Source organism: Cynoglossus semilaevis, chromosome 14 (assembly GCF_000523025.1).
Source record: "Cynoglossus semilaevis isolate Cse_v1.0 chromosome 14, Cse_v1.0, whole genome shotgun sequence".
Taxonomy (NCBI): Eukaryota; Metazoa; Chordata; class Actinopteri; order Pleuronectiformes; family Cynoglossidae; genus Cynoglossus; species Cynoglossus semilaevis.
Genome location: NC_024320.1, coordinates 14,718,663 through 14,731,199, shown reverse-complemented (window position 1 = coordinate 14,731,199; position 12,537 = coordinate 14,718,663). Strand labels below are relative to the sequence as shown.

Below are 12,537 nucleotides of genomic sequence, written 5' to 3'. Positions count from 1 at the left end.
AATACTCTCAACAACACTGAACGCGAAAAGAAAGTGACACTTGTTATGAAGGGAGGGCAGTGGGAGGTGGAGGGGGGAGGGGTGTTTTGAAGAATATCCAAAAAGAACAGGTGCATCCGTTGGGTCTTGTTTTCCAGAAATCAGATGGAGTGTGTGACAGATTCAGTCTCATGTTGAGAATTTTTTACTGGCAAGAATGGAGAATGTAGCGGCTCTTGTCTGTCTTTGTTGTAGAAGGACTCAGTGCTTTGCCAGAGGACGCCCACGCACCCCATGTTCGCCTCTCTTCGGCACACACACACACGCACACACACTGACATACAATTCATTTTTTGCACATATTTGCTTCTTTCCTAGCTGTGATTATCTGAAATCATTCATTCATTTCCTTTTTTTTTACAATTTTCAATAAAATCCCCCTTTATTAAAATAAATTCTCCATAAATTCACATGGTTCTAGACATTAAATCTATGACTAAAGCTTCCTTTCTGGTAGAATGTGGCATATTTTCTTGAAATATTCTTTCTGATTTTGTGTCTCCGATTTTTAACCCACTTCAGTTTCTTTTTCAGCAGTGAAAACAACAATTAAAAGCCGCATCCCAGCCACTACACACACACACACACACACACACACACGGGCGCTCATTCACTGATTATTTTCATCAGGCGGATGACTAATTCTCACCCTTGCTTCCTTTTTCTGTTACTTTAATTCAGAAAAGCTTCTCTGGAATAAACAAGAACGGTGTGTGAAAACACACACACTCACCGGCTTATTCATTATATGAACACCTGTTCAACTGCGCACTAATGTAACTGTCTAACCATCCAAATCCGTAGCTCCAGCTCAGTGAGCTCAGTCACACAGGTACTTCTTCTCACGCGGCCGTGTTTGGACTTTGACAGAGAAAAGTCCAGAAACAGTGAGCAGCAGTTCTCTGGCTGAGCTGATGTCTCAGAGCAGAGCAGAACGCCCAGACACTAACAACATTAAAGCACGGCTGCAGAATCTCAAATAACCAATGGTTTAATCCAAGTTCATCTAACAGAGCGTCTCCGCAAACCTGGTCAGTGCTCGACAAACAAGAAACAGAGTCTGCGAACACTCCGCAACGCTAGGTAGGTCTGGAATTTTCTGTAAACAACATGAAAGTGTTTCTCTATTCTTTGTTTCATCAAGTGGTGACCAAATGTTCAGAAATCCTCCTACTTTGACCATCATGTAATTCTGTTTTGTTCAATTATTCTGGTATTTTGTCTGTCAACAGTGAGCGTGCAGCTCCACTCTCTGACATGTAGGAGGTGCTATATATACCATCAACTTTGTCCAACTTAACCCTCCGAGGGTGGCCTACACCCTGGACTCTCCAGCAGTCCATATCCGGGCCACATACAGTAGGGACCCACAACCATTCACACTCAGACCTACAGTCAATTAAGACTGTCTAATTAACCTACTCTGAATCTTATTGGTTTAAAGAAACTTGGGCACCTGGAGCTTTACGCTACAGTTTTTGCACTCTACCTGGTGGGAGGCATACAACTTACCAAGTATGGAATCAAACCCACAACCCTTTGATTATAAGACAACTGTGCTACATGGTGTTTTGTTTTGAAAATCCGTGTTCACCAGGGTGAGGCTAAGTTTAACGTCTTTACCCACCCAGTCCTACTAATTAAGCAGATGTGGACCTGGTGGGTTGGATTCCTGCGAGACTACAGAACTGTGAGGATTTATAAGGTTTAGAAAAGACAGATAAAAGTTCCACGGCTGTTTGAAGCGATAGCTGTGAATATATTGGGGTGTGGGTCTCATTCACAGTCCTATTGACATCATATCTACTGCTAACAGCTTAGCATATCCTGCTAACTGTCCTCTTCTCACTCATTTTCATCAGCGCTCCTCCTTCTTGATTATTTAAATTAAGAGTGCATTCATTTAGATATTGAATTCCAATCGACCATCACTCAGCCAAATATTTCCTGTGACTTTTAAAGTGCAGCACTTTTATTACGGTTTAGATCTGGGGACCTCGAACTCAAATCATCGGAGGGCTTAAAGTAGAGGTTTGGTTTAATATAAATAAAACAAAAAAGTGCAAAAACGTGTCTGCCATTATTTATTATTACAGTTTCTGTACAAAAGAGAACAGATCTTTCATTCTGAAAGACAAATGAAAGCATTCGAATGAGCAAATCTACATCATCTGAGGGACCGAGTGCGGGAGGTTTATGGGCCGCAATTGCCCCCTAGGCCAGGAGTTTGAGACCATTGTTGTTAATATACTGGTTGATATTTGAACATTTTTATATAATTTTCTTCTATTATTTTCTTATACAATTTTAGAATATTATTTTGTTTATATCCTCAAGAATAGATTCTTGAAAACACACAGAAGATGACGAAGTTTAAAAAGACCAGGAGGAGCAGCAGGAGCTCTCCTGCTATTTACTAGATATTAAAAGTAATTTTACGTTTAAATGATTTGGTGCGAAAACCAAGAGTAACATCTCTGAATTTTACAGTTTCTGTACAAAAGAGAACAGAACAAAAAATGATATACCACTGTATAAATAAATAAATCAGTCATAATGTTTCCATCACTATTATTTTTCTCAATGGCTAAATAGCCACATGAGAGAACCAAGTCTCACCATCTTTCACTCTTTTCCTCATCATTTAGACTTTTTTATCTTGATTACAAATCAATTATCTTAGTTTTTCCATTATCTTATAATTTTGATGTTTATTTTTTGGTTTCATTTATTGTCATTATAAATCAACCCATTTAACTCACCAACCCACTCCTGGGGAGCAGCGATCATTTTCAGGAGACCCCGGGGAATCAGGAGATAATTCTGAACACACCGCAGTCAAAAATGGGAATCAAACCAATCCTCCACTGGGCCACAGCTTGAATCTTCCTTTCATAATTTGCTTAATTTGGAACTATGATTCAGTCCTCAACATCCCATAGTTATGATTTCACATTTTATTTAAAATCATAATATTTAATTTCTTATTAAATTCAGAATTTTGTTTTTGCAGACTTATTATTAATTTTATTTTCATTGCAAAGATGTACATTTCATCAGCTATCATGTTCAATTATGACTTGATTTGTTATTAGACTTTCTGTCTTTATTTAAAATGAATTAACTATTTTCTTTACATTTTTATTATAATTTAAATAAATTCACTTTTATTTTACATTTCATATTTTTATCTTTTCATTTCATTGAATTTGAAATTTCTATCTTCTGACATTGTCAGAAGACATCTTTTCATAATTAAGTCTCATATGATCAGATGATTGTTGAATTAAGGACTTATTTTAGTACTTTGACCTCATCTCAAAATTATGACCTTCACATTATCATTACATGTTAAATCGAATTATTCTTTCTTTTAATCTCAAAAATTGTTCTTTCAATTATCATGTTAGTGACTACATTTCTTTTCATTATAATTGGATTTTTCTTGTCCTATTTTATAGTCTTAATTGTTCTGATGTTCGACTTTTTCTGGTATAAATAAGACATTGTCCACTTCTACCAATACATTTCTGTGTAAAAATCTATATAGACCGTATCTCACATTTATGTGTTGGTATATTTACCAACATGGTATAATATTTATGAATAATTATCTTACAGTCCACAGGTTGCAGTTTCCTCTGTTCCTATGTTCCTAATAAAACACCTCGTGATCATTTGATGTTATTTGTGAACACAGAAGCAAAAAGAAAAATCGGTGAAAGATCTCATGACTCTACCTGAGAGCACATGTTTGCAACGGCCTTTCCTCCAAGGTCGCTCAACATTTTTCCAGCATGACTCACTCGCCTGGAGCACAAATTCCTTGAATGTATGAACTCATGTTAAAATGAATATTGGCACTCTTTTACTCTCTCACACACACAGAGACACATGCGCCCCCACATCCCACACACACACACACACACACTCATGCACGCTAAGAGGCAAAAACACATAAACGCTTGTTATTTGCACACGCACGCTCTTACTCCTACACAAACACATTCAGTGTGTACGTGCACGTGCAAGTGTGTGTGGAAGCGAATGCTGTTCATGCATGTCTAGTAGAGCTGAGCTATGTGGAGGGGGATCTTTGATCTCAGCCAGGCAGCCAACCAGCTTCTCAGCTATTTGCATTCAGTCTCCTGAGTGTGTTGGCTTCTTGGCCCCTCACCAGCTTCAGATGCAGGTTACAGAGGTAGCCAGGGGGAGATTCCCACACATTCCTTTTCAGAAGAGCATGTGTGTGTGTGTGTGTTTTAACAGCGTGTTTGTGTGAGCTTGTGCATGCACGAGCCTGTGTTGTTGCAGGGTTAGGCGCTCGGTCTCAACGTTGTGTGTATGTAAAAAAAAAAAACAGGACAGAGGGAATGAGGAAAGAGGCCAAGCGAGAGAGAGAGAGAGAAAGAGAGAGAGAGAGAGAGAGAGAGAAAGAGAGAGAGAGAGATAGTAGGTACCTGGGCCAGCAGAACATCAAAGTCCAGAGTCTGAGAGAAAAGAACGAAACACAGAGGGAAACAAGAGAGTGAAAGAGGGAGAAAGAGTTAGATATAAACAGAGGGGGAGAGAGGGAGAAGGCCCTCCAGGAGGTCACTGAGTTTCTGGATCTCCTCTCCTTTTGTCCCACAGCACATTCCATAGCAACAATCTGACCAGTCAGCCAAGGAGCCGCAAAAATGAAAAGAAATATAGGAGACCAAAAAAAAACCCTCACAACTCACGGCCCACCTCAGACTGGTATAGAAACATTCGCAGAGGAGCTTCTCTGCTGAACACGTTGGATTTCTCCTCTCCCAGAGGGCCTCGGGCGGATTTTTCACATTTTTTATTAGACTTGCATTGGGGTTTTTGAGTCTTGTAACATCAGGGATTTAAAGATTCTACTCCGCTCGTATTGTTCATGACTGTTAAACTACAGGAAGCGACTGTAGCAAACTTACACATGTTTAAAATCTCGAATGATTCCCGATGTATCTCTCCCTTAAGTTATGTTCTGCTCATTTTTTTTCCATATTGTATCAAGTGGTGGAAGAGAGAAGGCCACACAACAACAGCAGTCACGTAAAGCTTCAAAGATGGTGAACAGCAACAGGCTTCCCTCAAAATGAATACATTGTCTCTGTTCACGAAAAAACCAAGAGCCCTGTAAATAAAAATGAAATAAAATATAGAGATGCCTATGATGGATTAATTAATAAACTTGTTTTTTTTTAAATCCCTCAGGCTTGTAAGTTTATTTCTGCTTCTTTGATGTAAATCTGGCCTTTGGCCTTGTGGTTAAAAATCAGGCACATGATTCAGATTTAAATCCAATGAGAAAACACAGAAAAAATGTCAGTGATAAATAATGTTGCTGTGTTATTTGACCCACAACCAAAACCTGGTTCCAACTCCAATTGTAATAGAAACACAGAAACAAAGGCTACCTCATTAGCATTTAGCCTGTTTCTAAGTGGCAAGAAGGCAAATACATTATTAATTTCAATATTTCAATTTTTTTCATATTGGGAAAGAATGCATTGATCTGTAATCAATCAAAATGATGAAATGATGGTGTTTAAATGAAGTTCAATGGGGATTTAAAACAAATACTGTGAATGGGTCAATGGGCTTCAAAATAGTCCTATTTGACTGTGAAGAATTTACATTACCTCAGATCAATTGATGCTGCAAAAATTGAGAATGATTAAAAGTACATTTAATTAAAAATATAATTTGTTAAACAGAAATTATATTGTATCTACTGACATACACACTTTACACTTTAACCTTAACGTACTGCAGAAATGTTGATTATTAAGTAAAACTTGATTTGAAGTAAAAAGTACATTAATCAATAAAACATCTAAATACATTAGTGTCCTGGTGAGGTACTCTTTCCAAAAGTTGCCTAGAGTTGCCAAAAATGTATAATATTCCAAGATGGTAGTAAGTTAGCTTGATTTGGACATCACACTGACACCAATCAGAGCAAATGCTAATTTACAAAACTGGTATATTTTGAGTCATTTGTCCTTGGGTGAATAGAAGAGGAAGAAATTTTTGATGTTTAAAATAACACTTTATTAACAGTGGATGTAAAAATGTAAAGCCTATAATTACATAATCAAGAGACAATTCACAAATTAATTTAGGAACTGTGCAAAATGCAGTTCATTGACAACTACTTGGCACAACAGCTCCTTATGAGCCCAAGGTTGTTCAAATATGTCAGTGTTGTTTGTGATCCTTGAAGAAGATGAAGAAAAGTACGACTCTGTATAAAAAGGGTTTAAGTGATTTTTTTGCAAGGCTAACATTTCAACGGATGCTCGGTCATTACTAGCATGAAGCTTAAATCACATTGTTCACTCAGCATGATCTGAAAGGTAAGGAAATCACTCCTGTGTGGTGGACACAGCTGATTAGGGCTGTAATCAACCCATGAAAGTCTTGGTCGACTGATATCGTCAAATTTTATACTGAAAATCAATCAAAATTTTAAAAACATATCGACCAATAAAACGACCAGTCGCAAGAGAGATTACAGCCCTACAGCAGACACACATTTATTCTTGCGGCACGATATATAAAAAATAACAATAATCACAGACAGACACTTCGAGGGGGTGAATTTAATTGTCCTGCTGTTTGTGCAGAGTGGTCACTGTGGAGTCATGTGTAATAACACTGGCTTCTCATACCTGGACTTTCAGCCTCTTGATTAATAAAGCGGCAGGGTCTGCTCCTTCAGGAGGCTTTCAAATAAATATTTCTCATCTTTCTGACCTCAGACTGTCAGATGGAGGTTTTGAGCCTGCTTTATGCCGTCATGTATGGATGTGAGAGAAAAGTCATGACTGACCTACAAGAAAAAAAAAAGTTCTGGATGTTCAGAGGGAATCTATTCCAGACTCAAAGCTGCTGCTGGAGCTCTAAAGGTGTAAAGTCAGAACTTTGGACATGAATACAGAGCAGAATAACACCTTTGCTGGCTGCACTGAAAATGATGCCATTTTATTTCTCTGCAAATGTTAGGGAAGGAAAAAAAAATAGTTTGAATATTTAGGTAAAAAGCAAACACTGATGCTTCCATATCTGTGCTCTTTCTTCTACAGGAGTATGAAGGCTGAGGAGACAGATGGCCAAATGTTTCGCTCACAAATTTATGGACGCTGTTTTTTTTTCCCCGCATTATGTAAAAAAAAGTGCAGTGCATTTTTTAAGAAAAACTAGAAAAAGAAAACACTATCCACTTTCGTTGGAACACTTTAAATCTTACAGCTTATAAAAAAACTATTGATTTTCAGTGAGAAATATGTATTAACTTATTTGTCCTAACTATAAAACAGAGTGAAACAAATTCTGAAACAGCAAAAAGAGCAAACATGACTTATTGTTTTCTTAAGCATACAGCTTAAAAAGAGTACAGACAAATATTTCTCATATTTAAATTAATTTCTAAATGTCTTGTTTATATTATAAGACTACAAAAGGAGCACAAAAATAAAAAAAATGAAAAGACATTACTGAGAAAACCTGGTTAAAAGAAAACATTTTGTAAACTGCCAACAGCTGGAGACAAAATTGTTTATAATGCCAAAATGTGATTAAAAGTCATAAATATATGCCAAATATCTGATAAAAGCATCCTGACACTTCAACAGTAGTGTTTCTAATTATACGGCACATGATTTCCTGCTGTTAAATTTCACTTTCACTCTCCTTAATTCTCTAATCCGTTTTACATCCTGCTCCCCGTAAGCACAGATGAGTTGCTGTGAAAATGCACATGTGAACTGGTTTTTCTTATCGTCACCGTGGAACAGGATTCTAGGTTTGCTGGTTTGCAGCATGCATATAAAAGCTTCCCATTTAGTCAGAGTGTAGGAGAGGTGGCTGAGTCTGAGCGCCAGTCATTTACATAGGTAATGGTAGGGGTAGTGCTCAAATATGTGCGGGGGTGGAAAACACACACAGTGCTGCAGCACGATGTGCGTGCGTGAGTGAGTGAGTAAGAAAGACTGAAAGTAAGACAGATGTAGACGGAGGTGTCAGCCTCCTGAAGCTCTCCAAAATGATGGGTAATTACATTTCAAATTACCGACGGAAACGAAAGCAGAGCAGTGCAGGTACACGGGGAAATGCACTGATATCACTAATCATCCCTCTTATTCCTGCATTTGGCTCAACTCTCAGTGCAGGTTATGGAATATCAACTTTAAATCCACTAGTCCAACGATTCCCAACTGGACCTGGTCCTGGTCCTGGTCCAGGTCCAGGTCCAGGTAGACATAAATGATATATGCTTTGCTGATTTTTTTATTATGCATGAGAAAGTGTTTTTTTGTTGTTGTTTGTTTGTATTTTGTTTTTTAAAATAGCACAAGCACATCAAGCAGCCTGTCAAAACAAAAGTCACCTTACTTAAAGTACTGATTTACCACTTCTGGTTGTGCCAAAAAAACACTTTCTGCTTACAGATTGGCATCTAGCAATAATTTTTACTACGATTTTAAATGGTCTTGATATTAATCGTATCATCGTATTTTATCCTGGTAGGCTGTGCCATAACTTCAGGTCTGTCGTAGATATGACAACACCCTTTTTTTCTTTGTATTTGCCACATATGGGGAGGAGCAAGGAAGCAGGGAGGACTCACACCGGATACTCCAGGGAAAAACGATCAAGTGCAAAGAGTTCATTTAACAGATCAACTAATAATCAGGTTGGCAACCCAGTCCTAACGCACTGAAACCAAGGATCAGGCAAGAACAGAGACGATAGGACCACGAGGAGACACGCAGACACACTGGACACGGAACAGGAAACACACCAACAACACAGTTAGCCAGCAAAGACAGAGTGAGGGACAGACGTATAGATACACAGGACGAGACGAGTAAGACTGATGAACAGAGAATCACAGGACACAGGTGAGGGTGATGGAACTAATTAACCCAGAAGGGACAGACAGACCTGACTGTCCTATTGAAATAGAAAGACAAATGACAGCTGGTAGATGTGTGTTTTTATTTGTGACTAATCAAAATGGAAAAAATGTCAAGAGTTAAAATGATAATTCAAACTTTTGTCTTGTAAAGTTGGTGGACTTTAGTCATCATTGTGCAATTTGAAAGTGGCTAGTAGAATAGTTGAAAACAGTTTTGAAAATGTCAGTAAAGCCGAGCTCCTTAACCATGTTAATAAGTCTGCAGTTCCTAACAATCCATTTGACGACTGTGTCAGTTGATTTCCTTTTTCTAATTGTGTATTTTCATGTCAAGTCCTGATGCTGTACAAGCATCATCGTCCTTCCTGCAGCCCAGAACCGTCTACAATTAAAAACATCGGACTCATAAGTGGGAGAGTTACTGATTGTTGAGCTCTCAAAGCAGACCAAAAGAGAGCCTGCAAAACTACAGAATCAAAAGTCTCTGAGAAATTTGAGGAACTCATTAAAATAGAAAAACAAAAGGAAATGATATGGTTGTAAACTGGCCTCCGTCAAAACCTGTGGAGTGTGTCAATTTCTGATTCTCATTTGTACATAAACAGTGTTAGGTTCATCTCAGAAGTATGCAAAATTGCACAAAATTTGTTTTTTATTTATTTTCTCTACACAAAGTTTTCTGGCAATTACTCACTTATAACGCAGATGCTAGCAAGGTCACAAAATAATTTGGAGACTTGGCAAACTTATTTAGCAGAGGAGTTTATTTATGCTGCTGTTACCCAGTCTTCTCCAATTAAATCACCCACGTTCTGCATCAAGAATCACAGAGAAATCAGCAACTTTACACCAGCACCCTTCTTTGGTCGGTGTCAACGTGTTAGTCATGAAACTATGGTGCCAAAAAAAATTACTGTAATTTTTCCCAAAAAGACACATCACCAAACAAGATACTTAAGTGCAGCTCTTGGGTCTATTTAGGCTTAAAAATGTTGATTTTTAAAATGGACTTCGGTGCAGGAGAAGAAGCTCTTTATTAATTTAATGTCGGGGGGAAAGCTGCAGCAAGGCTTTACTACTGGTTCCTTTTAGCTATTTTTCCTGAGCTCCACTATGCACTGCATTAAAAAAACGTCTCTACCATTGTGTGTGTGCCTCAGCAGGGCACATTTGAATAAATGCAGAAATAATGACATAAATCTCTCCTTGTCCCAGGTCTGGTGCTGCTGAAGATTTGTTTTTTTTTCAATCAGTGCTTTTAGTAACATTTCGCTCTAATATCTCCAAAAAGTTCCAACATAATTGACTTTAATTTGACCTGCTGTCGCCTCCAGTGAGTGATGCACTGAGTCTGACTTTACTCAGCATCTGACAAGGTGTCACTCAGTCTGATCCACAGCCGCACCAAACTTTCTTCTGGTCCCATTTTTTAAATTATTTAATGCAGCAGGAAACTCTTAAAACCCAAGTCTTTGGTCACGTTTCATTTGTCGTTTGAGACAATTATGTTCAATTTGTGATATTTTAACGCTGTGAAATATTAACTTCTGTGGCTTTTACTAAAATGGACTGAGACTAGTTATTTAACCTCCGCTGATGTAACCCACAGATCACCTGCATTTCTGGTGACGGTCCTCTCCGCCTCACAAAGAGACACACAAAAACACACAGAGACACACACCAAGGCAGAACAGGATGGATTTAGATCACTATTTATAAACTTGCTGCAGTGCAGGTCACACACTATTCCTTTAGGGTAAAATTACCAAGAGCTGCTGTGGGATTCCAAATGCATACAGGAGATACAGTACTGTAACATTAGATGAGATTAGATCAGATTAGATTAGATTAGATCAGATTAGTGAATTTTACTGGACTCGACTTGATTAGATTTGATCATAAATAGACAAGACAAAAACAGATTACATTACATCAGATTTTTTGGGATTTGATAAGACTAAATTACATTATATTAAAAAAAGATTATATTTGATTAGATTTAGTAATCAAGTTTATATATATATATTTACAAAGAGAAATGATCCCTGATTATGTATGCATTTTACAGCACTGAGCTTTTCAGAAAAATCTAATTAATGACATCAATCACTTTTTTATTCACATACTTCAAAATAACAACCTCCAAAACATTGGAACCCATTCTAATTTATCACCTGATCACATCTTATTTCACTTTTTTTTTAAATTGTATAAAACATCACTCATCGTTTCTAAACCAGAGAAACAGATTTTGTGTTGCATGTTGATTTTTAGGTTTTTGCTCTTTCTGGCTGTTTAACAGACCCCAGCATTTCTACACGATGACTGGACAATTCAATCCAATAGGACACATATCAGGACTGCAGGCAGACCAGAAAGATACATACAGTCCATGTCTTTATAGTCAAATTTCTTTGCTACTTTGCACTGAATGATGTATTGACAGTTCTCTAAAATTTCAGAAGAAATTTTTGAGCTACAAAGTTATCCCTGCTTGAACAACTAATCTAATCTAATCTATTCTAATCTAATCTAATCTAAATTGTTCTGCTAACTGGAGAACCGCTGCGTAACTTTTTCATTGTACTTTGCCTGAGTCCCAATTTCTGTGTTGCAGGCATCATTATCTAAATTTATTCGAGAAGAGAGAGTATTTGTAATTAGTCCAATGATTTTTTTTTGTTTGCTAAATTCCAACATCACAACCACAACCACCTCCCTGAACTTCAGGAGGGTTCACTTTCAAGTGAATGTGTGTATGTTTGCATGTGCGCATGCATTTCATAGGTGTGTATAGGCACACAATTGATGCGTAGGGGTGTGGAGTGGTCAACTGATGAAGCACTGTGGAGGCAGAGAGCTCTGGAGAGTGGTGCATATGAGTGGGATGGAAGCCTCCACTCTTCTGAGTGACACACATATACACGCACACACTAAGCTAGAGGAGGTGGAGGCAGCCGAGCTTGCTTCCCCGGCTGTCCATTGATCAGTGGAGAGGTTGGTAGACTTAAAAGATCAGTGTGGAGACTGCTGGAGAGCAGAGAGGAACGAAGAGGACGACAACAGCAACGACAGAGGCGGAGAGGAAGAAGACGTAGAGAAAAGTGTGTGAAGATGAAGATGTAGATGACAGCATCTGAGGGGTGTCCTGGGTTTTAACAGTCTGGATGAAGCCCTCTGGTAAGTACCTCTGTACGTTTCCGTGTGTCTCTGTGAGTGTGTGTGTCTGCATGTATGCACACTCCAGCTCATGCCACATTTGTATGCCTGCCTGCGTCTCATTGCTGTCCATGATGCTTCACCACTGCAGAGAGTGAGAAACCAGAGGGTAGGTCTGTCTCCACAGTGGAACAGGAGGCGCACAAATCCTCCTGAGCTCCGTTTCCACTGCAGACAAAACCCCACTCAGTCTGTTATCTGTTCAATTAAAAACAGCAGAGCGCTACGGGGCTGCTGCCGCTGCCGCGACTGCTGCAGGGCTCAGACTGTGTGCATGAGCATGTGTGTGTACCAAGGTGTCAGGATGGGAAAATCATACACCGACTTGTTTGCATTTTTCAAAA

At 38.5% G+C, this 12,537-nt stretch overlaps 1 long non-coding RNA gene across 1 annotated transcript in view; it reads left to right on the top strand.

The window, feature by feature from the left end:
- The first annotated feature begins 11,412 nt into the window (after nucleotides 1-11,412).
- LOC107989507 (uncharacterized) overlaps nucleotides 11,413-12,537 on the top strand; it is a 12,964-nt gene continuing 11,839 nt past the window's right edge. Inside the window, exon 1 of the long non-coding RNA XR_001761091.2 lies at nucleotides 11,413-12,154. This is a non-coding gene — a long non-coding RNA (uncharacterized LOC107989507). The remainder of the gene's footprint in view (nucleotides 12,155-12,537) is intronic.